Consider the following 18814-nt stretch of genomic DNA (forward strand, 5'->3'; position numbering starts at 1 on the left):
GCAATTTCCTAATAGCATTTTTTTGCGATTCATTATTAGGAAATTGCAAACTGCTATGTACTACAGTGTGTTTAACACTGTTTGCGACTCCAAATGAGTCGCAAGGGACCTGCCTCATTAATATTCATGAGACAGGCCACAATTTGTGACCCATGGGGAATGGCGAGCACTCACAGGGATGGTGGCCTGCTGGGGCCTGCTGCTGCTTTGATCTAAAAAAAATGTTGGCGCTCAATTCACAATGTCAAGGGGTCCTTAGGGGATTGCTTCCCATTTGCAAATGGCTTACAACCATCCTGAAGTTGGTGGTAACTGTGAATGTTTTGCGACCGCATTCCCAGTCACAAAACATTCCTACATGCAAGTGTGACTCTATTAGGAAGGGACGAGCTCGGCACGCCCTTTTCTAATAGCAAGTTGCAAACCTTATTTCACGAGTTGGTAGTAGGTGACTGACTTGCAAAATAGGGTTGGTACATGGTACAAGGCCATTTAGAGGTCGCAAACTGAAAATGTCACCGTTTGCGACCACTAAATAGTTTTGTACATCTGGCCCATAGTTCCCCACAAGCAAAAATAGTTAATAACTGTTTCCTTTCGGCAATAATGAAACTGCAATTCCAGGTACGTGTAACACCCATTGCACATCCATCATCCCCAGGTAGTAAATAGCTGTTCCTAATATCCCAAGAGCAATAAGTACAATACCATGACTGGGATAAATATAGTAGCCATTTACCACCCATAAACCCCATGAAAAAATTAGCTATTTTCAATCTCCTAACAGGAAATATTGGAACATAGTGACAAATATATTTCTCAGATTGTTTAAAGCCATAACCCCCCAATGCGTAAAAAAGCTAATTACTGTTTCCTTACTGAATAGTGATAGTACAGTGCCAGGCTAATGCAACAGCCATGTTAACACCTATAAAACCCCATGTAGAAAAATTATTTGGCCATGCTACTGATTGGAAGAAGGATAAACATGGCAAAATGTAACTGCCATTTACCACCGATAATCCCCATGTAAAAATGAGCTATTCCGTTTTCACAACAGGAAACATTAGACAAATGCAGTTAACAGTCCATTAAAGCTCATTTCTTTACATGAATGATGAAAATACATCTAAAGGTATATGCAACAGCAAGTTAAAATTGATAATTCCCAGTGTAGAAATTGGCTTTGTACATTTCCCTAACAGAAACTGGTAAGGTAGTTACTAGCTGTGATTAAAAAGCATAGCAACCCTATGTCATAAATAGCCCATGTGTCCTGCAGAAACATATACCCAACAGTGCCACTTATATGATAGTCATTGAGCACTCATGTTTCCTCACAAAGAAAACAGCTATAGCCATTTTCCTAAAAGAATCCTGTTACCAACATAGCAAATATGTTTCAACTATTTAATCCCCACAATTGTTAATTACAAAAGTCTATTCGAATTGTCTGTCTTGTGAATTTTATCATTATGTAAATGTATATCTTGCTAATACATATTTAAAGTCTGTATATTCACTTATTTACGATTTGAAAAAGTAAAATTCTGTGCTACATGCCTTTCATTGCAAAAGTTCAAACAATTATTGTTAAATAGAGTGCATTATGTGTTCACTACTACTGACCGCTATTGAATTTGCAGGTATTTCTGATCTAGCACTCTAATTGTTAAACAGCACTTAATCGCTGGCAGCAATGTAATAAGGAATAAAACATCATAACATATAAGGTAATGCATCACATTTTATATATAGCTAAAAAATAACTTCAAAAGCACAGTGTGTGACTGTCTACCAACAAGGTAATGGTTAATGAAAAGTGTGTTTGTGAGAAATGGACCATTGCAAAATGTCATGTAAGCATAGAAATAACAAATATACTAAGTATTTTCCTTCCTAAGTTGGTAAAATTGAACCATTACTTTATTGTGACTTTACAGGGAGCAATTCAAAGGTTTAAAAAGTATGAGCTTGTTAGGAATTTGTAAGAAAACCATAAAAATCCTGTTAGATAAACAATAACGAATGCTGAAAACCACGAAACATTCACTGTATACATGTTAGCTTTAAACTTCACTACCACTAGTGGCCAATTAAGAGAATGCTGACCATCATCAAACATTATATCATCCCAAATGATTCTTTTAGTATGTCCTTCCAATATTTAGGCTGTTGGGTCTGATGGAGTCTCATGGGAAGTCCTCAAGGCATGCAACTTCAAATAATAGAGCAATCTGGTTGACCAAATGGGCATTTTTTCCTGTGTGCCACCTCACTCCCTCGGGAGCGAGAAGCTCCAGTGAGTCCTGCAGGACCTTATGTTCTGATTAGTTTGTGGTGGAGCTGCTATTACAGGACACATTCACTCAGTCCCCATATTTCCTGAAAATTGAAAAAAGAAATATATAAGGGGACGGGGCAGGGGGAACGTGACCCCCTGGACCTTGTGCAGGGGGTCCAAGAGAGACCCCTCCCCCAGGACCAAATAAAAAAAAACAACTGGGGGTTACAGTGATCCTGCAGGACTCTCACAGGAGCCAGCTCAACCCCCTATCCCTCCAGCGAAAGTCCTGCAGGATCAAAAAACAATTAATAAAAGAAATAAGTGGGGTAGGTGTTTCTTTGGGTAGGCCTTCAGGCAAACCCCATGCTGTGCACAGTAGAGGATTGGGCACCCACAGGGGGATGGGTGATAAATAAATTTGCTACAATGTTCTAATTTTTCCTCTTGAGGAAATATGAATAGCTAATTTTGTAAATGGGTGGATTGTGGGTGGGAAATGACTGTTACATATCCCAGACACAGTACTTTAGTAATTCATCTTGTCATAATGGGCACAACGATTTGTTAATTGAAAAAGATGAATGTCAAGTGGCTGTTACATAAATAGGTGCTGTATTTTCATTATTTCTGTAAGGAAACAATAATTAGCTGCTGGACCCATACATGAATATAGTATTTAAAGGGCTGGTAAATACACTGGCTACTGTGTCCTAAGCTTCCTGTCTATGGGGGAATTATAGATGACAAATGGGTGTTAAATGTCGCAGTAATGGTGTTTTATTTATTCCTCTTTGGATAATGGCCACAGCGACTTTCTACATGTGGGATGATGGGTGAAGAATGATTGGAACATATACTTGCCATTGTATTTTCATTATTCCTGTAAGGAAACAGTAATTAGCTATTTTACAGATTGGGGTAATAGTCTTTAAAGGACAGTTGAATACATTTGTCCCTATGTTTTAATGTTGCCTTTTGGTGAAAGGGAATAGTTCATTTTTACTCAGGGGATTGTGGTGGTAAATGGCATATACATGTGCCTGGCCTAGTATTATACTCATTCATTGTCACATAATGTGCATAGCAATTTTCCAGATGGGGATGATGGTTGTTAAGTTGCCTTTACATATAATGGGCCCATTGTTTTACGTACTCTTCTTGGGGTCATGGACATAGTTATTTTCTAGAAGTGGGCGTAAATCGCTTAATTCAGTATAGCATATTCATGTGAAAGTCTCTAAAGAGTCTGCAAGATTGCACTTGAATTACACGAGAAGAGCAATTCTGCATTTAGCACTATTTCTAAATGAAAAATGCCCTCTCTCTTCCATAATGGACACAAGAATGCATTTTGCACTAAGAAATCGTGCTAAATGTAACAAAACACAAATACCGAGTGTGAGTACCTGCTGGGGCTCGCTAAATGTATTTTGGGGTAGGATTTATCCCAGACTTACTTCCGGCAACTATAGCTATACTCTTAGTGCAAAATTCACCCTAGTATCCACAATAGATGGGAGAATGCATTTTCCACTAAGAAACAGCTCTAAATGCAGCAAAACACAAATAGCGAGAACGAGCAGCCACTCACTCGCTAAATGTGCTCTTGTGGGAGGATTTTGTACCCCAAATTACTTTTAATTCTATGAGGAAGAGTATGCGCATAATTATCCCTAATTCCATGTCAAAGAGTGCTGTGGAATTACCAAAATTATTCTGATTACTCTTTGGTAACTAAACATCCAACCAGGCCTATTATTTTCCACATAGAGGATGATGGGTGTTAAATGGCTGTTAGATGTCCCAGGCACAGAGTTTTACTGATTCATCTTGTCGTATTGGGCATCACAGTTTTCTCCATAGGGATGGTGGGTGTTTAATGTCTGTTACATTCCTGGTGCTGTATTTTCATGATTCCTAAAAAGAAACAAGAAATGGCTGTACACAGGCTACTATCTTATGAATTTCCCAGTTGGAAAAATAAAAATAGATAGTTTTTACAAGGGAAATTATGGGTGGTAAGTGGCTATTACTATCCTTACTTTTGCTAATTCTGGATAATGGGGCATAGTGATTTTCTACATGGGGGATGATTGGAATTGCATGATTGTTGCATACTCCTGGCACTGTATTTTCATGACTCCTCTGAAGAAATAGTAATTGGCTGTTTCCTATTTTGTTTGCTTTAAATGGCTGCTGAATTCGCCTCTATGTTTTAACTATTTCTCATGGGATAATGGGCATAGAACACCATGTATTCATAATTCATGATTTCTTTAAGGATATGGTAACAGATACCTTCCGCATAAGGGATTATGGGTACTAAAAGACTTTTAAATATTATTTCCACTGTATTTCAATGGTTCCAGTTAGGGAAACAGGAACTGCATTTTAAAAAAAAAAAAGGGTGGTAGACTGTTCGGATTCATGTTATATACTATAGTCACAGTTTTTTATTTACTCTCCTGGGGCTAATGAGCAGAGTGGTTTACCACTTGAGGGGACGATGGATGTTAAATACACACTGAAGATATGTGGTGCAATGCTTTACTCATTTCTGAAAGAGAACTATTTCCTGTGTAGGAGGGTATTTGGGTTAAATGCCACGGAATAGAGATGGTACTTTATTATACTCATTTCATTTCATATGAAATTGTGTTAGTGGGGATTATTTTTGTTGTGTTTTACTAGTATCTATTTAGTGCCTTCTTACCCTTTGCATGGCCCTAAGTGCTTTTTGGTTTGTGGAGCAAGTTGCTGCTGCACACGTACCATTTATATAGCAAGTTATAGCACTGAGAAGGTGGTATCAATGCTATGATTTGCATGATTTTGTGGACTATACTTTGGTTAATTTTGTAATGTGTATATTTCTGTGGGTTTTTAGCAATATATAAAACTAAAATTTTGTATGATGTTATTTTTGTGAAATGATTTAATTTATTTGCATTCACTTACAGTATAATAATTTTGAATGTAGTGGTAGTAGTATATTTTATTGTAAATGATTAATTACACTTTTACAAATAGCCCACAATATTCAAACCCCTCATTCGTAACGCAAAGCACACTGTACACAATTCATTACAAATTTGAAAAGCAAGTGTAGCATCTCCAGTCATAATATTTAATGCAAACAAATGTGAACTCGATCAAAACAGACGAGTATAGACCCTCCCACCTGTACTCCTTATCACGGAATGTTAATGCCCCTTAATCATGATGCACGTACACTGTACATAATTGATTTAGTATTTAAAATACAACTGTTGCAGTTACTGTTATAATTATTTTAACAACTGTGTGAAGTGTTAATACTAGGTGAGTATTTCCAACGGAGGCCCCAGACCATCCTTCCAGTACTTCTTGTACTCCTCGACTCACTAGTAAAACCTTTACAATGTACAGTCCTTCATGGTATCATGTTGTAAAATAACGTTAAAAAATTGTTTTAAGTTGATTTCAACATAATTTTAGAAAATGTCCCATTTTGGGACAGAACCGTAATATCAGCTGGCTTCAAACAAAGTGATAAGTCCTCCTTGCAGGTGAGTGTCCAGTTCAGTAAAAACCTGAGTTTCAAAACAATGCAGGTAGCGGCCCCAAATTCGGCACAACATAGAAGCAGGTGAAGGAAATAGTATTTCTTGTGATTACAGCATCTGGTAGTTTTGGAATTATTGTGGACCTGTCCCTTTAAGTCGGTTGAAGACCATTGATCGTAAGAGTTAGGAAACTTGCCAACATAGGACCTAATTTACAGGGCGTCACTTTTTTTGAGGCCCCAGTGGCGAAGGCTGCAGAGCCATATCTACCAGGCTACGTAAAGCCACTTTGCATGGCTTTACTAGGCTTTGTAGATATGGTCCCCTTTCATGCATTACTCTGCGGGAAAGGGGCATTACACAGGTGTTGCTGTGGGTGTCCCCATGCAACTCCCAATGAATCTGATGCATTCCCAGATTAACAAAGTTTCATCAGTCTGGAAATGCAACAGTTTCCTACGGTGGCACAATGGAAAGAAGTGACATTATTTCTCCCCATTTTTTTCTGCAGTACACATTGAAGGAGAACCTCTTGTGAGGTTCCCTTCCTGTACAAAAACAATCATCCTCACAATGCAGGCATCCTTGCACGGGTGCCTGCATTGGTGCATGGCAGCAATTTGTGCACCAGCGCAGGGCACAAGGCCAGGAATATACCGTATTTGGTTGAATCAGTGCATTCCTGCCCTTTTGTTTTGACGCTGAACAGCTGTTGGAAATGTCCCTCTCTACACAAATGATTACTGGCAGAATTCCAAATATTGTTTACTTTTCAGAAATGTATAGGTTTCTTGGTTCATCTACGGGCTTCACACCTGTTTTTCCAATTAATTCCAAGCAGGTAGAAACCATGGAAAATAGAAAACATAAACTATCACTTAGGAAAAATGCAACACATGTGGTAAATATGTTCTTTTACAACTTTGTTTGTCCTGAAAGCTGGAAAGAGGGTAAACTTAGCACAGCAAATCTTCTGTTGATGCACAGTTTGGGGAAAATCCCATGTGCTTTCTTGCACAGCATTTTTCCTATTTTTTGAAAAACAAACTAAAATGTTGTTATATTTGGACTTTTTCTCAGTTTCCTTCAGGGAAATACACAAACCTTGGGAGTCCTTAGAATCCCTAATATGTTGCTAAAAAGGACACAATTGTGGCCATAATACCTTTTGTGGAAAAAATGTAATGAAGCTTAAGTGTGAAGTGCCCCAAAGATACAAAAAGCTCAGCATTGGGGGAAGGAGAGAAGCCCCAACAGCTAAGCCATTCATTTGTCACGTTTTCCAGTCCTTTCTTATTAATGATTAGCTTGATATAGGAAGTGTTTAATTCACTTGTGATCTTTATAGTTGAAATTGATTTATTAATGATTGATTTGACTGACATGGCTACTAAAAAGCTTCAGAATGTTCTTGAACATAGTTGGGACCATGGCTCAGCAGAGGATCATTTCTTGACTGCCAGAGGTATGGACCACCCATTCCAGTAGCTACGTTGCTGCTGAGTCAGATAGCTCCTAAGCAGTAAGTGCCTTATAAAGTTAGTCTCAGGAAGAGGAAAAAGCTTGAGGGCAAAAAACCTCCAAGATGACTTCTGGTAACTGAATAGATTTGAAGTTCAGGAAATAGGGTGGAAGTGGAGGATCAAAATCAACAGAAGTGACTGGAGAAAAATGCGAGCAAAGAGGAAGGAGACAGTTGATTTGCAGAGGAGACTAAGGGCCTGCTTTAGAATTCAGCAGATGGATTACTCTGTCACAACGGAGACGGACAGCCCATCCAATGAAATATAAATCCCATTATATCATATTGGTTTTATATTTCGTCAGACAGGATATCTGTCACCAAAACATAAATCAGGTCCTTAGAAAGGACTGGAGCACTGGAACACACCACATGACACCTGAAAGCATTGCAATGCTAGGAGTGAACAGAAACCTCTCCTTAAATAAGTCCATTACAGGAAACACCTCACAGGAAATCAGACCACCATGTTGGATTGGGTCCTATAGAGACCTATGGAGGATCTACCATTTTGAATAGGGCAGTGTAACCTCGCAAGAGGATTCTAGGAAGAAGGAGTTACAACAAGGAGATGCTCAGGCTGTCTCTCGAAATGCCCCCAAGAAGACCACCGCCCAAGGGTACACCAGCGGGCTGGCTGCTTTGGGGTAAGGAGATTAAAATACCGGAGCAGCCCGCAGGTGCCTCTACAGTCTTTCAGGTTCCTGAAGAAGCACGTAATCCGCCCACTGTTGGGTGCCAGCTTCTGGTGGGATGCCACATGTTTTGCTTTATATTCATATTTAAAAGAATTTTAAATTATTCTGTGATACCTTACCTGTTATCCTGTTAAAGTGGCAGCATTTTAAAAAAAACACAGAATTTGTGGTTGGTCATAAGCATGAATTTAGTTTTTTAAAACCTTTTTGCTCATTCATTTAGTTTCCATAATTCATGTACACATTCTGTTCTTATAAACGTACAATTAAACTCTTATGGCCCAGCTACCCCATAGCTAGGAGACCCAAAGTTATTTCAATGTAGATGCCAAACACTGAGGTAAATCATATTAGGGACATAGTAACAGTTATAAAAAAATCTCCTTCCCTCCAAGTTTATGTCAATGAGAACTGCACATAGTGGGTGTCTATTGCCAAACTCACATTCTATATCCACTAGTTTGGATTTGTGCTTATACTCCAACATGGCATGCAAGTATGCGTTGCTCACTATGGTGGCCGTCTCTAAATGGGAAATGTGGCCAAAGCAGTGCCACATGCTTTTATCCATAAATACATATTTTATGTCATGAGAAAGCATTGTCCACATAACTTTGCCTTCCATTTTATGTCTGTCCTATCATTTAAAAAATAGGAAAGTTACATATGGATGTGCTCTATTCACTGTAGCAGCCATTTTGGAATAAGACAGTTGGGAAAACTAATGGCATAATATACTTCCCTACACAACCCTTGCCGTAAACTAGTCTTTAACCCTTCTGCTCTGTTTTGATTTCACGTACTGCTGATTCATCTTATTTAGCTGTGCCTTCTGTTTTTTGGAAATATATGGGCCTCAAATGAGCCTGATAACCCTACAGAAAAGCAAATGTACATTATAAAATGTGCCTATTTAATCTGCTTATTTATTCTCACACAATGTATTGTATTTAATTCGCGTATGAGACTGTAAGGACATCAAAGGGCCTAATTACGATTTTGGCAAACATTACTAGTCAGTTGAGCTGTTGGGTTATCATCGACTAAACCTCTCATGGCTGTGCCAACTGTAACCCCTGACCCAAGGGTCCATCTGTCACATGACTACAGGGTTATAGTGGCAAGCACTACACACTATTGAAGGCGGGCTGACCGTCACTCATTTTTGCAGACCCTGTATGCCGTGCCATGCATAGCAGACAAAGAGATGAATAATGTTAAGCAATTTCAATCTGTAGAGAGAAATCTTGTGTGTCTGGGCCATTTATGGTTTATTTATTGTTTGTTCATAAAAAAACAATTTGGAAGTTTATTTTCTTTGAACAAAAAAGTTTGTAAAGCAGGTTGTTTAAACATGGCACCCCGCGGCATACCTTCAGGGCTGTGAAAGCCATTATCATGGTGGCTTCATTTATGGTGTAGAGATCTTTAAATAAGGTGGACAGTCCTCCCCCAGGAGAGCAGAGATTATGACCTTCACACCCTCATGGCACAGCAGACGATTCCCACAGTCGAAAGAAGGTACTTAGAGCTTGATTGCGATGGTGGCTGTCTGACCTTCAGACCACTGCTACGTTGGTCTAGAAGTGCCACCAAGCCCGCAGTCTCTCGACCACCATATTACGATGTTCCCACGGGCTGGACGGAGCAGATAGTCTGGCGGCATTGGCTTTGGCTCCCAGGGAGAGCAGCCAGCACACTCATAACGAGGCCCTTAGTTTTTAACCTTAATGTGTTTTATGTGATTGTCGGTATTGGTAGCAAATAATATTCTTCAAGCTAATTTGTTTTGCAATACCTATGCATTCTCAAAAGTGTTAGAAATTATTTTCTGAATTCTTTATATTTTGTAGGAGTCTTTTTGCTGTGGCTGACGGTGCAGAAACTCCGGCACCAATAACTGTGCCACATCATCCACCACTCCCTTGGTCCTTTTGCCACTAATGAAGAAGACAGTCTAGAGGAGGATGCCACGGTTGATCCTACAATCAACACATGGGATTCTTGCAATCTGAAATCATGGGTAAGGGCACATTTTAAAGTTTCTAGGTATTTACAAATATTTTTGGTGTGAACAGCCAAATGCCTAAACTGCCAGACTTACCTCTTTTAAGGTAAGCTGGAAGAGTAGTCTTTCGCCACTACAGGTACAGAGGAATCATAATCAATGGTACCACATATATCATACCACCTATCTGTGTTGTGGGAAGATGGTGTGTCCGGCTGAGGCATCAAGCACAGGTCATGATGCCATAGTAGAGGAGCATGGGTGATTCTACATTGAGTTTTTAATATCGGAATACAGAAATATTGGAGAAAAATATTGTGGCTCAGAAATATCATGATGTAGAAATATTGTCAAGAATATTGTTTTTCTCAGGTAAGTAATATTGTTAACAAGAATATTGCCGTTGTTAATATCGTTTTCAATAACATAGTTGTAAAGAATATAATTTATTAATTACTTTAATGTGTTTTAGTTCCTATATTAGTTTTATGTTTTATTATTGTTTGTATTTGTTGTTAATTAGTGTACATATAGGGCCTCATTATGAATGTGGCTATGCGGGGATCGCCACACTCGTGGTGACGGTCGGACCGCCTCACTCCAGTCAGTCTGACCACCACATTACAATCCTGCTTTGCAGCAAGTGTGCATTCCGATTGTGCTGGTGTGCTATGTATTGGCCTAGGCTCCCTTAAGGGAGCTGAGACCAATACTTTAGCACTGTTCCTGCTGGTCAGCTCAGCTGGAATTGCGTAATACAATTTTCCCATTGGTCAGCCCACCAGGAACATTCTTATGTGCTTGGGGAGGATGCCATGACCATGGCGGTGGCGTCCTCCAGGTGAGTTGCCCGACCGCCAAACTCTTTATGAGGTCCATAGTTTGTAATTTTAAGTGATTTTGATTTTTTTATTTAATTGTTAATAGTAATTCATAGTGTCGTAGAGGGTTATTGGGCTTGTAGGTGGATGGGGTGGGAAGTTAGTTAGGAAATAATTAATTATTAATTAGGTAATAATTTTTAAGAAAGTTAATGATTGATATTAATCATGTATGTTATGTCATAATTATTTAATTAATTATATTTTCGTGTGGGTTGCTATGATTGTAGGGGTATCAGGTGTTAAGGTCATTTGGTAATATTTGGTTAACATTTATTTACTAATATACAAATAAATATTTAATTATTGATTATGTACATTTTGTAATAATTAAATTTTTCAGTTAAATTTTAGGTGTGCATTGCTATATATATGGAATTCCCCGGGACTAAACATGTGATGATTCGAGCAACGCTCCGGCTGACTTCATAATCAAAACACACCTTTCAAAGAAAGAACTCTCGGATCTCCTAAGAGTGCAAAAGTTCATTTATTCCAAGCCTCTCCCGACACATTTCGATCCAAATGGACCTTTGCATGGGTAACGGGAGAGTAGTTACCAAACAAATTTAAATACAATAGAAACAATAAAAGGACTTATGCCACAGTACTAAAGTGGAAACTGTCTTAGAGTGGTATTATGCACAATCTAAATCCTGATTAACCTTCATCATCGTTAAAGTGGAAACAAAATACCTTTTAAGTTACAATTTGAGTCATTGTCATGAAATATAAAAAAACTAAAATATCCTTATACATACTATATACATTTTTTAACAAAATTCCTAAAACAGTACAATGCTACTATAATCTTGATGACACATGGGGGAAACCTGAATGTAATAACCTCATTTCATATATATGCCATAATTTTTTCTAACATGGTTATTCTACCCTCCTTATCTAATCACAAGAATGATCCAATTATTAACTGTTGAAAAATAGTGCCCAAGTGGACTATAGTCCCGCCTACAATCAAAATTGGCCCAAGTGGGACATGTGTTTAAGGACTTTAACAGTTTTCCAAATCACACTATTCTTATTGTCCACCTTCTTGAGTATTGACCTAAGCAAGAAAATAATTACTGAAAAAAAGGGTGATTAAAATATGGTTACTCAATATCCTATTGAAGCAAAAAGGGTAAAAAATCAAACACCGACTATAACATGACGGTCTAAGTAAATCAATATAGATGTATTGCAATTTCCTTGCCAGAATTTAATCCCTGAGTCACTAGTGTTTTGAAATGCAAAATAAAGTTATATTCAAGTACCTGTAGTTCTTTTTCTCTATCACCACCTGTAATGTTGACCTCCACTTTATAAAGTACCACAAATAGTAGCGCATTAGAATTGCTCAAATGTGTTTCTGAAAAATGCCTAGCAACTGGGTATAAGGTATCATTGTGTATGATGGCTCTCATGTGTTCTAACACCCATTTTTTTGCTTTATGTATGGTGTTTCCCACATAAATGCATTTACAAGGGCAAATCAGACAGTACACCCCATACTCAGTATTGCATCAGGTATGTTTTCGAATGACAAATTCATTAGGTATATTAGGGATTTGAAGATTCTTAGTATCATGACTCTTTTTGCAAGCTTTTCAATTCTTGCAACAAAAGAAACCTTGTATTTGTTCGGTAGGGGTATGTTCAGTTATCACATTCTTGTTCAATGTATCTTTTAATAAGCAAAACCGTCTAAAAGTTATTTTCGGAGTGGGAGTTATATATTTGCTGAGAGTTATCAGTCTGTAGAGTATGCCAATGTTTCATTAATACTTAACTCACCCTAGGTGCTTGATTAGAGAAAGCTGTAATAAACCTCAAATCATTAGAAATCTCACCCTGAGGCACAGGGTCCGCATACAATAATTTCTGTTGGGGTACTAGTTCTACCTTACTCACAGCTTGATTTATTTTCTTTATCAGAGTAACCCCTCTCTTTAAATATTTTCCTCATCACTTTTTTCTCAACTTCAAAGGCACTGAGGGAGCTGCAATTTTTTTGGGCTCTCAACAATTCACCAAAGGGAATACCATTCACTAAATTTCTAGGGTGGGCACTTATCGAGAATAAAACACTATTACCTGCTTTAGATTTGCGAAACAATACTGTTTCCAATGTCTCTCCTCTAACTTTAACGTCTACATCCAAAAACTCCACCATCTCTTTACTGATTAATTCAGTGAATCATAAGTTCCAATCATTTTCATTCAGTTTTCCTACAAAATTTCTCGCAGAACTCTCATCTCCTTGACAAGTTGCAAAAATATCATCAATAAATCTGACCCATAAAATGATTTTTTCTTCAAATTCTGGGTAGCTATGTAAGACTCGCTCCTCCCACCAACCCACCACATAACTAATGTAGCTTGGAGCAAAGCAGGTCCCCATAGCTGTCCCTTGGGTCTGTTTATAAACTTTGTTGTCAAAAATAAAGAAATTGTTGTTTAGGCAAAACCTAACAACATTTCTGAGTGCAAAAAGTAGGACAGAGATCTTGCCTGGAAAAAGTGACTACATGCCCTCAACCCTATATCATGTTGGATACTAGTATAGAGACTAGTGATATCTAGTGTCATAAGGACATATTCCTCTTCCCAATGTATGCCCTCAATGATAGTCAAAAAATATCTAGTGTCCTTAAGGTAGGATGGCAAAGCTAGGACAAATGGTCATATATATATATATATATATATATATATATATATATATATATATATATTCCTTCCAAAAGAAAATATATCAATAACATAAATATTCACCGCACTCCGGGAGGTTTACAAAAGCCCTACTTCATTATTGTTGCTGCAACCATTGAAGCGTTTCGACTTCTCACAAGTCTTGGTCATGGTTAGTGAGTCCTTTTACTATTTTCCTTAAATAGTAATAGTCCATAATGCCCAGTATGAGTCATTCTGGACCATTAAGTTTCCTTTTACAAAAACAAATATTAAAACAAATTATATAGACAGTAAATAGGTTTCCTAATGATTCATAATACTATAACTACAATAATATGTTTTTAATTCACAAAAAGAAATCCTTGACTAGTTGCATTTTAAACTTAAAGTACGCATAGCTTGAGCTAATTCACATGTCCTTATTTATTCTTAATATGCAATATTAGTATAAATTATGGCCAATAAAGGCTAAATGCCATTCTCAAATGTTTCTTCATACTAAATGTTTTTCTTTTTTATGGCCCCCAAGTAATTTATTGATAGAAAACAATATTATCATTCAATCATGTAATTCCTTCATTATTCAACAGCTCATCTAAAATGTAACATTACACCAATTCGTGCACATGTTCTTTTAAAACAAATGTCTCCACGCATCTGTCATTACAGATGCAAGTAAAAAAGAGAGTAAAAAAGAAAAAAGGAAGAATAAAAAGCATCCAAATTTGATATTGTCGTTCCAATACAAATAATTATACTTGAGAACAATACTAGAAAACATTCAGCAGTTCTTTTTTATCATTTCTTTAGAATGTAACATACTTCCATCTATGTATGTACATAAAGTTCCTCATCCATATTTAATCCATGAGGTACCTTTGATCGGAGTTGAATTATGTATTTACTTTCAAGTTGTCGTAGTTTTAGAGTTCTAGCTCCACCATGTTCATTTCTATTAACCTGAGCCAACCCAAAAAAATTCAAACTTTTCTAATCTGATGTATGATGTTTATTGTGATGTCTTGATGTTGGATTGCCCTTCTGTGTTCTAAAATCCTCTTTTTAAATGGGCAGGTAGTACAACCTATGTATTGTAGTGCATATTCACATTCAATTAGATAAACAACCAACTGACTGTTACATGTTATTCTTTGTGAGATAGTAATTTCTTTCCCCTTGTTATTCTTAAAGGTTTTGACATTACTGGCTATCAAACAAGCCATACAATTGTTGCATTTGTAAAAACCCATTGATCCTTCATTCAGCCTGTGTCAAAAAATGGCTCTTTACCAACATATCTTTGATTGAACGTGACCTTCTATATGTGACCTGTGGTTTCTTCACAATTAAAAGCACTATATTTTGGTCACTTTTCAAGATTTTCCAATGCTTATTAAAGACATTTTCAATCTTTTTGCTCTCCTTACTATAGGTTAGAATCAAACAAGGGGCTTTACTTTCCATTTCTACAATAGCATCTGATTCATCAATCAAAAGGTGTTGGTGATTTTTGCCTCGTGCTTTCTGTATTCCTAATTCAATATGTGATTTAGGATATTTTCTTTGGAGAAATCGTTGTTTTACATTTCAAAATTGTTTTTCCATTTCATTGTCATCTGGAACAATTTCTTCTCGTTCTTAGAAATTCCCCAAAAGGGATACTTTTGAGTAGTGATTTTGGATGAAAACTAGTCCCATGTAGTATACTGTTTGTAGCAGTTTCTTTCCTGTACATGGTTGTGTGTAATTGATTATTCTCCATATAAACCTTGATGTCAAGGAAATTGATCTCTGTGGCATTGATGCAGTAAGTGATGTGTAAACACAATCATTTTGATTTAAATTCCCAAAAAATTTGTTAAATTCTTCATCCGAACCATTCCATATGATGAATAGATCATCTATGTTGCAAAGCCAAATAATTATTTTGTCCAGAATGTTCTAATATATATCTTGCCAGGCAACTTCTCTCTCCTACCACCCCGTAGTTAGGCTTGCATAACTTGGAGACAGAGAAATGCCCATAGCTCTCCCACGCAACTGTTTGTATATTTGATGATTAAACAGAAACACATTATTTAATAGGCACATTTCAACCATTTCTAGAAGCATCATTGAATGTTTGGTTTCTTTTATGTTCCTTTTTCATAAGAAGTATGCTAGAGCCTGTAAACCTATATCATGTTAAATAGATGTGTACAATGAAACTACATCTATGTTAACAAGACATTAGCTAGAATACCACAGTATATCTGATATGGCCCTTGAAAAATCTCTAGTGTCTTTAATGTAAGAACCAAGTGAAGTTACCATTGGAGCAAGATAAAAATCTACATATTTTGAAATATTTTCAAATATTGAGCTGCATGCTGAAACAATAGGTCTTCCTGGTGGATTCTGCAATGTTTTCTGAATCTTGGGAAGGAAATAGATTGTAGGCATAATGTGATGTTGCTGTTGTAGAAATGTATACTCTTCTTCATTAATCAGCAATTCCTGATACCAATTTTTCAATTTGATGTTCACTACATGTGATATTTCATTCATGGAGTTCTTGTGTATTTTTTGGTACTTCTGAGCATCATTTAGTTTTCTTAATACTTCCTTCATATAATCCCCTCGATTTTGAATTACTTTATTACCACCCTTATCTGCTGGGTTGATAATAATACTGTCATTGGCAATGAGTTGGTTTAATGCCTTCCTTTCATTTAGACTTAAGCTTTCTTTATCTTGATGTTTCATATACTTTACTGTTTCCAAATCAGTCATGACTTCATCATAAAATAAGTAAATTTTGTTACCCGGATTTAAAGTTGGACAGAATTTGGATTTGGGTTTGAAATTACTATGTGTGTGATCATTTATTGAAATACCCAATTGATCTAATACTTCCATTGAGGAGACTTCTTCATTTTCCAAATTCATCACCATACATATATATAGCATATTTATGTATGCTTTATAGTAGTATATTTAAAAAATAACTCCAAACATTTAGGGCCCTGATTACAAGGCTGACAGTATTGAGACCACCATCCTCGTGGTGGTGATCAGGGCCGCTGCTGTGGATTGCTGATCCCGACGGGCTGATGATGGCGGAAGTGGGAATCAGCCCTGCTGATTATGACCTGTTTCTCCACCTGCCTTTTTCATGACTGTATCACCACCATGAAAAGGCAGGTGGAGATCATGTGCAGGGGCCACAGGGGGTCCCTGCAGTGCCCATACACTTGGCATGGGCAGTACATGGGTTCCTCTGCCAAGCACCCTCGCAATGCTCACTGTCTTCTGTTCAGACAGTGATAATTGTGAGGGTGTTGGTGTCCCCTGTGGCAGCTGTATTGCCGCCAGCTTGATTACGAGCAGGAGACAATGCTGCTGCCACTTTCCCACTGGGCTGACAGGTGGAAACCTTGGTTTCCACCCATCAGCCCAACAGGAAAGTTCTAATGCGCTCGCGGGGAGGTAGCCAGCCTGGCTGTAACCTCCCTGTCGGAAGTTTGGTGGATGGTTCTTCCCATCTGCCGAACTTGTAATGAGTCCCTTAATGTAAAATCTATGTTTTTTCTAAGTGTTTTTTATATATATATATATATATATATATATATATATATATATATATATATATATATATATATATATATATACACAAATATGTGTGTGTGTTTATATAAGTTATATATTTTATTGAAAAATGATTGCACTGTACTTAATTTACATTATATTAATATTATATATAAAAATATTTAAAGATTTACTATTGTAAACTATGTATATCTATATTTAAAAAAAACAATATGTTTGTACTTTTTTTGGTGTTATTAGTGTGAAATGATTTTTTAAAATATTTTTGTACTTACCATTTTTGTTATCAATATTTTTTAACTCAATGTATTTCTTGCACAATATTGTTGGTTCTAATATTATGTCAATGATGCGTAGCATGACAAGAGAGTCCCATCACTATTTTTACATATTATTTCACTTACATTAACTTGTACAATGTGGGATTGATTCAGTCATTATTTTTTTTGTCTCCTGCTTTTCAGGTTTTGTCCCCACAGCCTCCAGAAGGTCTTTTGTAGACACCAAATGTTATTGAAAGATATATCAAAGGTATATTTTCTTTTATACTCAGTGGATACTAATAAAGAACTTCCTTAAAATACATTCTCTTCAACTATCTTTTCAGTGTTTTATTCACTTATTTCCTGTTTTTGTACAATATCACATCCTAATCTTCTCTACTCTATCCTTTTGTGTCTTTATTTAAGTGTAGGTATGGGTATATACATGCAGACCTTGCTTCCTACTGCTCTTGCAACCAACCCCAACTGGACGTGACCTTCATCCATGTGAAATAGGGACTAGATGAAGGACTTGGCCTTGTAACCGGTTATTTTGGCACATATCCACATGGGCATTCAACACTCTTTGCTCATGAGGTTTATATTTAAATTCAAACCCTCACATTTAATAAGCCTCCGGTGCTACCATAGTGCAAGCAAAGCAATACGTATCACACGGGGAGCTTCCTACAAAAGTCTGAACCACGGTATCTGGATTTTCCATTGAACTGCAAGCTTGAGTCAAGTAGCAGCTGAAGAATAAACAAAGTATGAACCATTTGCCAATTAAATATATTATTGCTTGCAATATGTAAACAAATTTGTGCATACTAAAATATTGATTTTGGGCCACACATTCCCAACACCTCGGCAGTCAATTATCAAAAAACATTTACAATGTATAGTAAGGCAAGCAGAAGCTATTGTTATGTTCATTTTCACCAATTCACAGCTTAGGGGATCCTGTAAATGACTCTGAGAAATGTTAGAATCCAAAAGTAGTGGCTTTGTCAGCCAACAGCCAGCATTTGCTTACTTACAATATTCAACAATCACAAGCACATTATTCCTGTAATGGATCTACAGTGTGATGTTGACATGATCTAATAATTTAAAATCTTGGTGGGTGAAAAATACCAAATAATCAAACTCATATCACATATGAGGAGCATTAGAGGAGAAAGATCTCCATAATCAGTATAGACCAATCAATCTTAGGGCATAATTAGGAGTTCAGCAGCCTGTCCACCAGAACTCCAATACGACGGTGGGGAGTTGGCCGCCAAGCCGATGGCCTCCCCACAGCCATATTACCATGTTTCCGCCAGGCT

This window comes from Pleurodeles waltl, chromosome 10 (assembly GCF_031143425.1).
Source record: "Pleurodeles waltl isolate 20211129_DDA chromosome 10, aPleWal1.hap1.20221129, whole genome shotgun sequence".
Lineage (NCBI taxonomy): Eukaryota > Metazoa > Chordata > Amphibia > Caudata > Salamandridae > Pleurodeles > Pleurodeles waltl.